This window comes from Neovison vison, chromosome 11 (genome assembly GCF_020171115.1).
Source record: "Neovison vison isolate M4711 chromosome 11, ASM_NN_V1, whole genome shotgun sequence".
NCBI classification, from domain to species: Eukaryota; Metazoa; Chordata; class Mammalia; order Carnivora; family Mustelidae; genus Neogale; species Neogale vison.
In genome coordinates this window covers 82,506,961-82,523,491 of record NC_058101.1, presented here as the reverse complement: position 1 = coordinate 82,523,491, position 16,531 = coordinate 82,506,961, and positions in this window count along the sequence as shown.

Sequence of the window (16,531 nt, the reverse complement as noted above, 5' to 3'; positions counted from 1 at the left end):
TGCTGAGAGTAGGACCAGAGGAAGTAGAAACCAAATGAGGGAGGCAGGATCAGAGAGCCAGAATGGAAACTTCCCATAGAAAATGGCCAGAACACAGAGGACCCAGGAAGAGACTCTCAAGGTTTTATATGAATAAAGCCCAAAGCATAAAAAGCTAGTATGTAACTTTTTAAAAATAAAGTTTATGAAGTTGGTAAATTTGAGAAAAGCAGAGGGTTACTACAAAGCATTTTACCAGATACCTTACCTTGTCTTTGACTAAGTACACTCAAACCTGGTTGAATGATCTTTTTCTAATGGTTGCTGTCAGTCTGGAAGGCAGATGTGACCTGTACTCTTCAACCTTTATTTTATAAAGCAAATGCTCTGTCAAGGCTCTGATGCTGTATGCCATTGAAAATTGATGTTCTCTCATTTACCCTATGTGTTCATTTCCTTATTATTTAATAGGTTGTTTTTTTTTTTAATTTTAATAGGTTGTTAATGTGGAATTCCTGGATGAACCTGAGGGGTTCCTGAATGACTTCTCTGAAGTTATTATACTAAGATGATCTACCTACATTTCTGTCTCCCTCTTTAGACTATAAGCAGCCTGAGGAGTTTAAAAAAAAAAATTAAACTGAGTGAATTTTAAGATCTAATTGGCTTTATTTAACAATTTGTGAACCAGGTAGCATCTTATCTAGCAAATAGAAAGGAGCTCAAGGAGCTATACAAAATGGAGAAGTTTTGGGGTGCCTGGTGACTCAATTGTTTAAGTATCTGACTCTTGATCTCAGCTCAGGTCTTGTTCCCAGGGTCATGAGTTTAAGTCCTGCATTAGGCTCCACACTGAGCATGGAGACTACTTAAAAAAAAAAAAAAGAAGAAGAAGAAGAAGAAGATTTTTGTATTCAGAAGGGGGTAAAGTAAGATTCTAACAGAAAGTATATTGTTTCAGACAAGATCACCTTACTTTGGGGGAACAGCAGGCATCTATCCTGCAGATTACTTTAGTAGTGCTGATTAAGTAATTCTAGATTAACTGGTTTGAATTCACATTCTTAGGAAAAGCTGAAATCACAATTAGGTTAGATATTAGATCTTGGTTTGCTGACTTGGGGCTTAGCACAAGTGACTCCAATTCGGATTTGTTGTCTTTTTTCTTTAACAGAAGGTGAAGCAAGTTGAAACTTGGGTGAGCAGGAACAGGGTATATATTATTCCATGCTTGAGCTATAATTCACTTGTTCATTCATTCGACATTTTCTTGAGTATCATGCTTACAATTGAGTTCTGAATGCACAGGAAAGAGGATTATCAAGAAATTAACAAAAACCCCAAAATAATTATTAGTGTAATGTGTTTTGTAATAGAGGAAGCACACAGGAGGGACACCTAACATAGCATGGAGACATGGGGTTGTCTTTCTAGACAGGAAACACCAGTGCAGCTGTTTTTGGAAAGACTCATGGGAGTCAGTCGGGTTGGGAGTGCAGCAAGAGGTAAGGGGAAGGGCCCATAACATTCTGTCTATGGCAAAATGCATGTTGTGTGGAATGGCTATAGCAAGGGGTACATGCAGGAGTTGAGGTAGACAGGACTGGGTTGTGTTAGGTCTTTTAAACTATGCTAAGAATTTAGATTTTGTCCCCAATACCACAGGGACTATTAGAAGATTAAAATAGAGTCATATGACTGAATTTCTATTTTGGAAGAATTAGATTGGCAGCAATGTGAAGACTGTAATAAAGGGAACATCATGTAATAGAAGTTGTAGATGGCTCCTACAAAAACTGAAGTTAAGAACAGTACTGCTGTCTGTGCTATTACTTACTACTCTTGCTACTATCAGTACCGTTGGTGCTGTTCCTCCACCTACTGCAGCTGTTACCACTGCCACTACTCCCACAGCAACAGTAAGGACACCAAGGTTATCTAAGACTATGAGTGAGGATGAGGTCACTGAGAGCATGTAGAAGGAGGACAAATGTTGACTGATTATGAGAAGAAGCATGAGAAGCTCAAGAAGAGTCTATAAGAAGAGTGACTGTGATATTGCAATTTATAATAAGAAATATATATGTGGTCTTTGTTCTGGAATTTCATAAGTGATGAGAGCAATAAGGGTGTCTTATTTTGCTAATGAATAACTTTTGGAGAGCTGGGTAACTTAAGGATTAGGGCTAGTTGCCAACACAACCAACCACATGATGAGAGGGTTGGAACTTTCAGTCCTACCCTCAAACATCCAGGGAGGGGAGAAGGGCTGAAGATTGAATTCAGTCACCAATGGCCATGAGTTAATCAATTATGCCCTATAATGGAACTGCCATAAAAACCCCAAAAGAGTGGGGTTCTGAGAGATTCCATGTTGAAGAACATATGGAGATTTAGGGAGAGTCGTGCACTCAAAGAGAATGGAGTCTTGGGACCACTTCCCCATACCTTGTCCTATGCATCTTTTCTGTTGGCTATTCCTGAGTTACAGCCTTGTATAATAAAGCAGTAATCTAGCAAGTAAAATGTTTTTCTGAGTTCTATAAGCTGTTTAAGCAAATTAATCAAACTCAATGAAGGGGTCATTGGAACCTCTGAACTATAGCCAGTGAGTAAGAAAAACAGGTGACAACCTGGACTTATGCAGTCAAATGCTCTTCCACTGAGCTATACCCCCAACAACTGGACTTATGATTGGCATCTGAAGTTGAGGATGGGGCAGTCTTGTAGGATCTGGTTGCTATATCCAGGTAGATAGTGTCATAATTGAGTTGAATTATAGCACATGTAGCTGGTGTTTCATAATTGCTTGGTGTCGGGAAAAAGGCCTACACATTGGAATTGGGTGCAGAATCAGAGTAAGGAAGGGCAATCCAAGAGACAGAGGAAATTCAAGAGATGGGAATCTCTTAGAAACCAAGGAGAGGTGATGAGCACTAACAAGTGATGAGGAGAGGTGAAAGAAGGAAAGAACTCAAAGTGTTCTTTACTGCAAACAAATATATTTGTTTGGTAGTAGTTGCTCTCCAAATTTGCTCTCCAAATGCCTCATCAACTGACTCTGATTTGAATAAGTTACACTAGTGGAAGGCAGAGCATGAAAGACTTAATCTTTGCTCCTGGGGCTTATTACAGTTCTTTTGAGTTTTTGAGACATAGCTAAACTCTTAGCTAATGATACGTGTCAGTGATGGGTGCCTGTTGTTAAGGATGATACCTTTGAAACTTCACCACAGAGGGATGACAAGGGCTGCTCAGTCAGTTAAGCGTCTGCCTTCAGGTCAGGTCATGATCCCAGGGTCCTGGGATCAAGTCCTGTATCAGGCTCCTTGCTTAGCAGGAACACTGCTTCTACCCCTACCTGCTGATAACCCTGTTGTGCTCTCTCTCTCTCTGTCTCTCTCTGACAAATAAATAAAATCTTAAAAAAAAAAAAAAAAGAAACTTCACAGAGAAAATCTGGCTTATTCATTAATTATTATTGTTGTTATTTATTTTAAAGAAGCTGGCTTATTTAAATATGTTCTCAGATAATAAAACACAAGCAAAGACATAACTTGCAGAAATATTGCATCATGATCAAAATGTGTATCAAGGGGGGGAAATGTGTACCAAGTTACATCTGTTGGTTTCAGATGTTCCATGTATTTTCAAGTTAGCAGGAATGAGGAAATAAAGAAAAAACTTGCCTTTCACTCCTCCTCATGCGTTTTTTAAATTGTTTCCTCCTTGGTTCCCTGTAATAAGCCAGCAGTCCCAGTGGTGTATGTTCAGTGACATGTGGCGTGATTCACTTATCTCAGGATCAGCTCTCCCCTGCCCCTCTGTACTTGCTAGGTATACCTGTGGGGAGACAGAGTACTGGCACTCCAACCTCTGGCCTGATTTGAAGTGTCAAAGGATTTTGGAAATGAGGTCTCCATGTTAGAAACTCTCAGTGAACTCCAGTGGGCTGCAGTGGCAATTAGCACCTTAGATTATTGATGAGGAAAAACACCTGGCCTATCCGTGGTAAAAACCTTCTAAAAATCCATGAACAGAAATACTTTGAGTCACAGGTAAGAAGAAAAGGTGAGAGAAAAACTGGTTTTTGCTATTTGCCTATTATTTGACAGAAATGCAAGAATTTGTACACATCTTTTCACCCTTTCCCCATCTTCTTGCAGCTATTTAAAATATTTTACGAAAGAGAAACTCCAAGGGGGAGCTGTGACCAATGGATGTGAGCAAAATTGATATATCTTTTACTGTGAAGTACAAGCTCTCCTGGCATTTACAAAGACCTAGATAACAAATGTATTTTCCTCAGTTCCTGTAATTTTTATAAAGAAAACAATCCCAGCATTGGTGGAATCTTTTTCAATATTCTTTGAAGGGTCTTTTGTCAGTTGAGAGTAAGGCACATGTTTGAAAAACTTTCAAATACTTCTCATTTGTACTACTTATCTTTAGTAAATCTGGGGGTTGACCCAAATAAAGATAGGACTGTGCTGGCTGAGCTCCCAGCCTATACCAGCAACTTGCCAGTCGTATGAGTGAGCCACCTTAAGAGATGGTTCCTCAGGTCCAGGAAAGTCATTCTGTCTGATGGCTGACACCGCAGGAGCAGAGGTGATAGGTCCCCACCGAGCCCTGCCCAAACTGCAGAATTCTGAAAAAAATAAATTATTGCTGCTTGTTTAAGCCATGAAGTTTTGCAGTGGTTTGTTATGTATCGGTAGACAGCTGGAATGTTTGATTTCTAGAACATTTTGCTCTTGGTTTTCTTCCTGCCTCACTGTCACTTTTTCTTGGTCTTCCTTGATAATTCCTCTTCATTTCCCTGTCTTTGTTTTCACTTCTTACTGTGTAAAAGTTTAGTCATATATAAAATAGACAGCAGAGTATAAAGAACCTCCATGTACCCATTACCCAACTTCAAAATTAATCTACACAGGGCCAATCTTATTCATCTGTGCTCCTACCCAGTCTCCTCCATTTGACTCCATTTTATTTTTAAACAAATTCCTCAGATCCTTTTTGTGATCATATTCTCTTGGTGATCTCACCCGAATTCATAGATTTAAATACACTTCATATACTGAAGACTCCCAAATTTATTACCTGCACTCTAGCATTACGGCTCAAGGCATGGATTTTGATACTTACATGACCGGATTTGAATCATGGTTCTTGCATAAAGTACCTTTGTGATCTCCAGCAAGTTATTTAATCTCTACGTGTCTCAGTTACTCAATCTGTGAAATAAGATGATGATATTTCCTACTATCTCTTGGAATTGTTGTGAGGATTAAATGAGTTAGCATATGTAAAATGCTTAGAACAGTACCTGTACATAACAACTTCTTGGCTTTATTAACTATCTCCAGGTAGCCATCTTGCCTGAACTCCAGGCTTGTATATCTGTCTGCTTACTTGGCACTTCCACTTAGATGTCAAATAGGTATCTCAAGTTTATTATTCCAAATTCTTGATCTCCCCCTCACAACTCCTCCCTAAGACTTCCCCATCTCAGTTAATGACATCTTCATCTTTCCATTTGCTTAGATCTAAGTCTGTGATTGTCATTCTTGACTTCTCTCTTGCCTTCACATATTACATTATATCATTTTGGCTCTGCTTTCAGATTATATCCAGAGCACACCACCATTATTGCTCTTGTATAAACCTCCATCATCTCTCACCTACAATATTGCAATACCTTTTTAACGGTTTACTTACTTCCACCCTTCTGTTCCCATCCCTCCCCAGAGTGGTCCTTAAAAAATTTAAGTCAGATAATGTCACTCTTCTGCTCAAAACTCTATAGTAGCTTCTAGTGTGATTCAAAGTGAACTCCAAAGTTTTTACAATTCTCCCTGATCCCATCTCTGTCTATACTCATTTTTCTCTAGCCCCACTGGCTTTCTTTTTATCCCTTGAACATGCCAGGAGGTCTCCCACCATAGGTCTTCACAATTCAGCCATACCTCTTCTTGAAATTCTCTTTGCTCAGATCTTCATGGATAACTCCCTCACCTTCTTTGGTCTTGGCTTAAATGTTATGTTCTCATTTAACAAACATCTAGGACTTAAAGGTGGAGAGGAGAAATCAGTGCTTGGCTTCAAAGCTTCATAGGATAAGCTGACACTCCTGGTAGAGGCTAATGCTGCTGATGACTTTAAGTTGAAGCCAATGCTCATTTACCATTCCAAATATCCTAGGACCCTTAAGAATTATGCTAAATCTGCTCTGCCTATGATCTATCAATGGAATAACAAAGTCTGGATGACAGCATATCTATTGACAAAATGGTTTACTGAATATTTTAAGCAGACTTATTGAGACTTACTGAAACTGTTGAAACTTATTGCTCAGAAAAAGATTACTTCCAAAACATTTCTGCTTATTGACAGTACACCTGGTCACCCAAGAACTATAATGGAGATATATGAAGAGATTAATGTTTTCATGCCTGCGAATACAACATCCATTCTGCAGCCCATGGATCAAGGAGTGATTTTGACTTTCAAGTCTTATTATTTAAGAAATACATTTTGTAAGGCTATAGCTATCATAGATAGTGATTTTTCAGATGGATCTGGGCATAGCCAATTGAAAACTTTCTAGAAAGGATTCACTATTCTAAATGCCATTAAGAACATTTGTCATTCATGAGAAGAGGCCAAAATATGAACATTCATGGGGGTTTGGAAGAAGTTGATTTCAACCCTCATGAATGACTTCTAGGGCTTCAAGACTTTAGTGAAAGAAGTAATTACAGATGTGGTAGAAATAGCAAGGGAGCTAGAATAGGAATTGGAGCCTGAAGATGTGACTGAATTGTTTAAAACATTATTTTCCCTAGATTTTATTTATGTATTTGACAAAGAGAGACACAGTAAGAGAGGGAACACAAGCAGAAGAAGTGGGAGAGGGAGAAGCAGACTTCCTGCTGAGCAGGGAACCCAACACAGGGCTCAGTTCCAGGACCCTGGGATCATGACTGAAGCCCAAAGCAGACGCTCAACGATTGAGCCACCCAGGTGTCCCAAGATGTGACTGAATTATTGCAATCTTGTGATAAAACTAGAATAAATGAGTTGCTTCTTATGGATGAACAAAGAAAGTGGGTTTTTTTTCTTGTTTTTAAAAAGTTTTTATTTTAATTCCAGTTAACATACAGTGTTATTTTATATTAGTTTCAAGTGTACAATATAGTGATTCATCAATTCTATTCATCACCTGGTGCTTATAACGACAAGTGTACTTTTTAATCCCCATCGCATATTTAACCTATCTCCCCAGCAACCTCCTCTCTTGTAACCATTAGTTTGTTAGTAGTTAAGTGTTTTTCCTTGTTTGTCTCCCTCTCTTTCCCCCCCGAGCAAAGAAAGTAGTTTCTTGAAATGAAATCTACTGCTAGTGAAGATGATATGAAGATTATTGAAATGACAACAAAGGTTTTAGAATATTCCATAAACTTTGTTGATTAAGCAGTGGCAGAGTTTGAGAGGATTGATTCCAATTTTGAAAAGAAGTTGTACTGTGGGTAAAATGCTATCAAACAGCACTGTATGCTATAGAGAAACTCTTTATGAAAAGAAGAGTCAGTTGATGAGGTCAACTTCATTGTTATTTGGAAAAATTGTTATACCCACCCCAACTTTCAGTTCTCCCCATCCTGATCAGTTAGCAGCCATCAACATCAAGGCAAGACCTTCCACTGACAAAAAGATTATGACTTACTGAAAGCTCTGATGGTGGTTAGCCATTTTCAGCAATAAAGTATTTTTAAATTCAGCTATATACATTATTTTTTAGACATAATTTTATTACATACTTAATAGATTACAGTGTAGTGTAAACAACTTTCGTATGCATTGGGAAGCCAAAAAATTCCTCTGACCCTATTACAGTATTGGCTTTATAGCAGTATTGACTTTATTGCAGTGGTCTGGAACCTAACCTGCAATATCTCCAAGTTATGCCTACAAATGTTAATTTCCCTTACAAAAGAGTGAATTTTACTCTGTACTGAGAGATTCTCCTATGTCTGCTTTTTCTAAAAAATAATCAGCCCAAAATAATCTTTAGGCCAAAGAAGGATATTTTGGGATGGCATATTCTGCTACCCTTCAGTTGTCACCTCATTTTTCTGTTTCTTCTACCACGAACAGTGGGCTAATAGCAGGAGTTTGACTAATATAGATGGTCCCCAACTTGATTTGTCTTATGACCTTTCAGCTTTGTGATGGTGCTAAAGAAATGTTTCTACACATTCAGTAGAAACCATACTTTGAATTTTGATCTTTTCCTAGGACCATGATCTGAGATACAATACTCTCATGATGCCAAATGGCAGCAAGCTGCAGCTCCCAGTCAACCGTACGATCATGAATGTACAGAAGCAAAATACTTATAATCTTTTTGTACCCATGTAGCCATTCTGTTTTTTACTTTCAGTACAGTATTCCAATAAATTACATGAGGTATTAAACACTTCATTGTAAAATGGGCTTTGTATTAGATCATTTTGCCCATCTGTAGGCTAATGTAAATATTCCGGTAGTAGAGGCTATATAATGTAATATAATATAAGGTAGATGAGATTAAGTAAGCCATGATGTTTGGTAGGTTAGGTGTATTAAATGTATTTTTTTAAAGATTTATCTATTTATTTATTTGTGAGAAAGAGAGAGAGAGCAGGAATGGGAGGCAGAGAGAGAAGAAGACTCCCTGCTGAGGAGAGAACCCCTTGCTGGCTCAGTCCTAGGACCCTGAGATCATGACCTGAACCAAAGGCAGGAACTTAACCAAGTGAGCCACGCAGGCACCCCTTAAACATATTTTTGACCTATGATATTTTCAACCTAATGGTCTATTTATCAGTTCATAACCCCATCACAAGTTGAGAAAGACCTATAGTTGTGATTGACTGATAGGTTAAACATATTTTAAAAGTTAAAAAAAAAAAACTGAATTATCTCACCCCCCAAAATTTCTGTAATTATAGCTATAACACACTGCTAGATTATTCCCAGATATATTTTTCCCTTCTTTCAGAGGAATAGAATTTTAGCTGGCTACATGGTCACTTAACTAGAAACTATTTTTTCTAGATACCCTTGCAGTTGGATGAGGCCTTGTCATTGAGGTTAGACCAGGTGATGAAATAGAAATATTGTGTGCCATTTCCAGAACTTGGACTTAAAACAATAAGCTTATGCTCCCATTTGATCTGGCCCCTTTCCCCTGAGGTGAAATAGGTCTCTTTTGTGGCCTACCTTTGACCATGAAAATTAAACAAAATGCCCCATAAGATGGTGGAAAAGTAAAATAAAAGGCATGTGGGTCCTTAAATGATGTGTTCGAGCAGAGCTGTCTTGTCAGAATAGACTTTCCTGACTTTTATTTGGGAGAGATAAATATCTATCTTCTTCAATCCTCTGTCTTTTGGCAGCTTTTCATTACAAAAGTTTAGCCTTCATCCTGACTAATACAATATAGGTAAACTCAATTGATGTCATTGTTCCTTAGTGTCTTTTAAAGTAAAGTTGAATATATTGAATTGAGAAGTTCTTGAAACAGTAATAAAATACCACCCAGTTCTGTTTTTGTGTTGGTGAATACTTTTTCTATGGATGCATTAAAAGAAATTACAGAATCATAAAATAGAAGCAGAGTTAGAATCAGCCCTATGGGCACTCAAGGTGGGCTTGTACTTTGGTGAATACTTTGATATTCATGGCATATTAGCAATTTGACACAACAACAAACTGATATTCTTAATTTTTCCCATAGCATCCATCTCTTTTCTTATAGTTTTCATTCATTCCTTTTTATGATCTTTCTAGACATCCTGTTTTAAATAGCCCATTCCAAATTATTTTACTACCTCAGCTATTTTTATTTTACTATCTCAGCTATTTGGAAGTGCTAATCCTCCACAGTTTTTGTGTCCATTCTCACTCAATGTTGTTTATTTCTATGTATGCTTTGTGAACTCCTCTTCAGTGGGAATGGTTTTTCCTCTAAAGTTTGTGTGCCCTAGAGAATGAGTTCCATTTTGTGCTGTCACATGCAGTCTGGGTCCAGTTTTTATGTTCATTTCTAACACCTGTCAGTGTAAATGTGAACTCCCAAACTGGACGTGACATACACCTGTGCTTTTTAATTTTCACACAAATGCTCTGGGAAGAGACACCCTCCCTTGTGTTGTGACTTCCTCAACTAATGAATAGATATGTTAGTTCCCTTCACTGTGGATGTTTAACTTTGTGGGTACCAGCTTTATTTAGAGGCTTCATGTTCATCTAATTCCTGTCATGTATGAGCCTAAAGCCACATCTCCTGACACACATCACTACTGAAACCCTAGAACTTACCAGACTAAGTTGTCCAGTTAGTCCAGTCACCTCTCTGGTCCGTTGTTACTACTTCAATTTTATGTTTCCTTTTTATTTCTGATATCTGGAATATCCTTTCTTTTTAATCTCAACTATGTAAAAAACATTGTTGGTTATATTATGTCTGTCACTTTTATTTTATAGGATGAAGAGGGTTTTGTATTAGCTTGGTTGGCTGCTACATGTTGAAATGAGATGCCTCTAAGTATTTTTTTAGTATTTATTTAGAAGAAGATTGAAATATTTTTGTTTGTCATGTTGTTCACTGGTTTATTCCTAGCATCTCAAACAGAACGTATATAGTAATCACTCAGTGCATATGTATTGAATGAACGATTAGATGCTGGGTGGCAAAGCTAGACTCCTGGGAAATCCAGCTCTAGATTCAAATATGCAAACTCCACCCTATAAAACAAGGGCCCTATAGTCCTTTGAACCTCGCCTCCTTAGAACACAATTGAGAGCTCATTAGCCATGACTTTATCATACCCCTTGTAAGTCCCTTTTGCTTACCCCAAGCAGCTTATTAAGGCATTCCTTTCCACCACATTCAGTAAAATCCCTGACAGGAGGCCTGATAAACACAGTTTCCCATATTCTTAGGTTGTATTTCCAATAGAATTAGAGCTCCCAGTCCTGTTATAGTGCCTGGTTAAGACTGGAGTCCTAGGCTTTTACCTGGCTAGCCCATGGCTTACCCATCCAAGAATGGAAGAGACCATAGTCTTTCCATACTTTTGTCCCTACAGAGTTCTAGGAAAAGAGAATTAATTTGTAGTCAGCAGAATTAGTGCTTTCTATATGATTGTGAGAGCTTAAAGAACTTCCCACTATGTGATTAGGGGCTTTCTGGAAACCCTGAAATGAAAAAAGATTAGACTGGTCCTTAAGACTTCTGGCAATTTGAGAGTTTTGCAGCCACCCATCTTCAGTGTGCTCGAGGCGACAGAGTTCTCTCACTCCCACCTATATGAGGGTGTTTCATGATCCAGAGTACTAGGTAAAATAGTTAAGACAACAAGAATAACATATTTTATTGTGTTGTGCATGTTGTAAAGCTTTTTGTGCCATAAACAGTGAGGCAATCTTAGATTTGTATTGGCTCTGCTCTTACTAGCTTCACGTATTAGGCAAGTCACTTGACCTTTTGGAATCTCAGGTTTTTTTCATCAAAAAGTGAAGATATTCTTCTCCTACCCACTTAAGCCCCCATGTTGCATCACCACTTCCTCATATCAGGGAGATCATATGATAGCTGTCTTTCTCTGCTTGACTTATTTCACTAAGCATGATACGCTCTAGTTCCATCCATGTTGTCTCAAATGGCAAGATGGGATTGGGAGGGAGATAAACCATAAGTGACTCTTAATCTCACAAAACAAACTGAGGGTTGCTGGGGGGAGGGGGGTTGGGAGAAGGGGGGTGGGGTTATGGACACTGGGGAGGGTATGTGCTTTGGTGAGTGCTGTGAAGTGTGTAAACCTGGCGATTCACAGACCTGTACCCCTGGGGATAAAAATATATGTTTGTAAAAAATAAAAAAAAAATTAAAAAAGTGAAGATAACAATACTCACTTTATGAGGATAGTTATGAAGATTAAATAACATAATGGTTATAAACACTTAACACAGTACTTTACACAAAGTAGACATTCAATAAATTTTAGGTGTTTTTACTCTTGTCTCCTTTCCAAAACAGGAAAAGAACAAATATTGCATAGAATTTCTTTTTAAACGTGTGACCCTCACTTCTCAAGAACCATAGACTTGATCCTAAAAGTTGCCTGTACATTAAAGGCTTTATTTTAAAAGTAAAGAGGAATTTTTGACAGTTTCTGTCCCCTAAAAGTCATTGTGGATTTGGCATCCTATTTAACCTGATGAGGGTCAGGGGACCTGAATTATAATGACATGCAGATGTACTATTGTTCTTTAGAAATAGTCTGGTTCCAAGTGGGGTTAAAGAGAAAGGCCTGATGGTTTCTGTTGAAAGGGATGAGAATGCTGATCCACTGAGCTTGCTGGTGAGGAGGGAGAATAAGAGATTAGGGGTTTATGGGGGGAAATGCAAGTAAAGAGAAAGGAACTCTGGATCAACAGAGAGCCTACTTGAAAAATATTAAAAACATACAAGGAAGAAAAAAAAAAAAAACCAGCCAAGAGAAAGAAAAAAGACAGGAAACACCCAGGATCATAGCTGTCATCATGAAACCTCCCATTTGTTAAGCACCTGTTATGTAACAGGCCCAGGGCTGGATGTTTTATCAACATTTGACTTCTCCTCCTGCTCTTCAATGATTTGGTATCATTACTCCCATTACTGTTGGGAAAACTGAAGCCCCAGAATATTGCAGTTAGTTGGCTACTAATAGGTGGAGTTAGGATTGGAATTCAGACTCCAACATTCATATTCTTTTTATTGAATGTAATTGAATGTAGACTCGGATGAGAAGAGATTGAGTGCCAGGACCATAAAAAAAGTTTTTGCCAGAGGGCCCCTGAAATGCTTGGTTAATTGTTTTTACATAAAGCTGAGGTTATGGGGCACCTTGGTGGCTGCCTTTGGCTCAGGTCATGATCTCAGGGTCCTGGGATCAAGTCCCGCATTGGCTCTCTGCCCAGCAGGGAGCCTGCCTCCCTCTCTCTCTCTGCCTGCCTCTCTGCCTACTTGTGATCTCTGTCAAATAAATAAATAAAATCTTTAAAAAAAACCAAAAACTGATGTTATGAACAGCTAACAATAGGCACCCTTTCTGATACAGGGTGCAAAGATTGGTAGCCAACTTGTGTCAGACTCTTAGATGTGCTCTCAAAAATGGAGCTTGGCAGAGAGAGGAGGCTGGGAAAGGTTTACTCTTTCTTTGAATAAAACCCTTAAAACCTGTCTCTTTATCCCCCCAAATGTTAACAGAAGAAAATCACCCGAAGTATATAGTAGCAAGAACCCGTCTGAGGGTAACACGTTCTCCATTTCATCACAGGAGTTTGCTATGAAGGAATTCTGTGGTGAACTCCTGAAGAAAACACAAACATTATATACCCTCTTTCCAGTTTACCTTTGTAAGTCTGTCTTCATATCTTGGGGTTCTATTTTTTTTTTTTTGAGAGTAAACTTAAACCTTAAAGAACTGAAAATATTTACTAAATGACCTATTTATTTTGAACAATATTTAACACTATGACACTACAATGTTGGAAGGATATTTGGACAACCCCTCAATGTTCATCATAATGATTTGACTCATAACTAAGTATAAAGTGTTAATTAAAAAAATAATTTTTTGTTATATCACTTTTATTTTCAAAACTTGAAATAAATTACCATACTGAATTTGACAGTTTTTATCCTAGCAGTCCTGGAAACAATGTGACATACATTTAATCACAAAGAATGCCACCCAGTGGTAACAGTGGTACTGGGGTTATGATTATGTTTTAATTTGTTTTGTGCTGAAAGGCATGACCATTTACAGAGCTGTCCTATAAAACATGTCATGTACTAGTCGCCTCACATTATCAGCATCCTCCTGGAGGAATAGGCAGTGTATTTTTTTCCATTTCATGCTGTGCAATCTCTTCCTCATGTATGTGAACTTTGCAGGATGTCAAGTACCCCATTAAAAATGAATGGAGTATTTGAGGGGCTCCTGCAAACCCTCTAATGATCTTCCCCTTTGAACAGACAGCATTTGATTGTGTAAATTACAAAACAACACAGAGCCTGATATAAAGAAGACAGAAAACTGGCATTAAACCAAGAAAGAATCTGGACTTCAGTCTAGACCACAGGAGCTGTCCAAGTATTGCAACAGAATCACTTTTTGAGTTAGATGGGAAGCCTGACAGATCAGTATCTTTTATAATGTGGAATTTGGTGCTAAGTCTTGTCAGGTGGAACCCAAGTAAAGGATCACTGTACTCTCTTTTGGGCCTTATCCCTTGTTTCCTAAATAGCATTAAGATCCCTTTGATCATCCATAGTGTGGGAAAAACCCTCCTCTTATCTGCTATTATCCCCAATGTTATTTGATATCTCTACTATTTGCTGTTGCCGTGCCTGTTTTGTTTTGGGGTTTTTTTTTTCGGCAGAGCTTTGACAGTACTCTAAAAACCAGAGACTCAGCATTAAAAGGTTGTTTAGAGAGCTTAAACTTTTTTTTAAATCTTATTAAGGTATAATTGACAAAACAAATTATAAGATATTTAAAGTATACATCATGGTGATTGATAGATGTATACATTATGAAAGGAGTCCCCACCCCATCTAGTTGATGAACATATCCATCACCTCACATAATTATTTGTTTGTTTGTTTATTGGTGAGATCATTTAAGCAAGTGATCAGTTATACAATACAGTATATTATCAACTATAGTCCCTAGGTTTTACATTAGATCCTTATACTTTATTCATCTTATAAGCTTAAAGTTTGTACCCTTCTGCCAGTGTCACCCTATCTGCTCCCACCACAACCACCCAGTCCCTAGAAACCAGTTTTCTACTCTGTTGGTATGAGTTTGACTTTTTTAATTTTAAATTTAACGTATTTCTGATACTATGCAGTGTTTGTCTTTCTCTGATTTATTTTGCTTAACATAATACACTCTAGTTCCATCTATGTTCTCCCAAGTGGGTAGGATTTTCTTTCTCATGGCTGAATAATATTCCATTATGTGTGTGCTTTCTATTTATATCTCTCTTCTTTTTAAATTCACTCTTAGGCTGTTTCCATATATTGGTTATTGTGAAAATGCTGCAGTGAACTTGGGAGTGCAGATATCTGTTCAAGATAGTGATTTTTTTCCCCCTTCAGTTATATACCATGAAGTGAGATTGCTGGATAATATGATAGTTTTATTTAGAAATTTAAAAAAAAATTGAAGAACCTATATACTTTTGTTTTTTTCCCACTGTGCTGAGACTATATTTTATTCTACTTGCTTTATCCCACATCAGTACTTCTTCTCCCCCTTCTAGCCAGCAATTCATCTTACTTTTTCTATGCATTTCAAAGTAAGTGTGAATGCCAGTTCACTTCACCCCTAAACACTTCATAGGCATATCATTAACCATGTTTCTTTATGGTTCTTTTCTTTAAAAAAAAAAGTTTTATTTATTTACTTTAAATTTTAATTCCAGTATAATTAACATAAAGTGTTTCCATACTATTTTCCATAGTGGCTGCACCAATTTATAGTCCCACCAACAGTGCACAAGTTTCCTTTTTTCCCACATCCTCATCCAAACTTGTATCTCTTATCTTTTTTTTTTAAGATTTCATTTTTAAGTGAATGCCACACCCAACATGGGGCTTGAACTTACAATTCTGAGATCAAGAATCACATGCTCTACTGACTGAGCTAGCCAGGCGCCCCTATCTCTTGTCTTTTTGATGATAGCAATTCAAACAGCTATGAGTGCCATCCCATTGTAGTTTCTATTTGCATTCCCTGATGATTAATGATGTTGAGCATCTTTTCATGTACCTGTTTGTAGTTTGTACATGTTCTTTGGAAAAATATCTTTCAGTTCCTCTGCCATTTTTTAATCAGATTGTGTGTTTGCTATTGATTTATATGAGTTCTTTATATATTTTGGATATTAGCCCCCTTATCCGATAACTGATTTGCAAATATTTTCTCACATTCCATAAGTTGCCTTTTCATTTTGGTGATCGTTTCCTTTGCTGTGCAGAAACTTATTAGTTTGATGTAATCCTATTATTGGGATATTTATTGCCTTTGCTTTTAGCATCAAAAAAAAAAAAATTGCCAAGACCAATGTCAAGAAGTTAAAACCCTTTCAATATACCTCTTTCAGTTGCCTGTGCCAACAGCAGCCTCAAACTATACCTGAGCGTGTTTGTCGTTTTAGCCTTTCCAGCTTTTCTGAGACCCTGGAAGGGGCAAGGACTTTCTATGATTAGTGTAGAGAAAGCAGCATGATTTATTAAACATCTTTTGATTCTTTAAACAGAGTGCCTAGGGTGGACATGTCCTGGAGCTCTTTGATTTCCATTGTTTTCTGACTCTTTGGAAAATAGCTTCTTTCAACACTATGTGGGTTTTTGTAAATCCTAATTTAAGGGTATATCTTATGTGTTGGGTGTTATTATTATTGTTGTTCTTATTTTAGACAGCAAATAAAATGAGAAAACAAAATG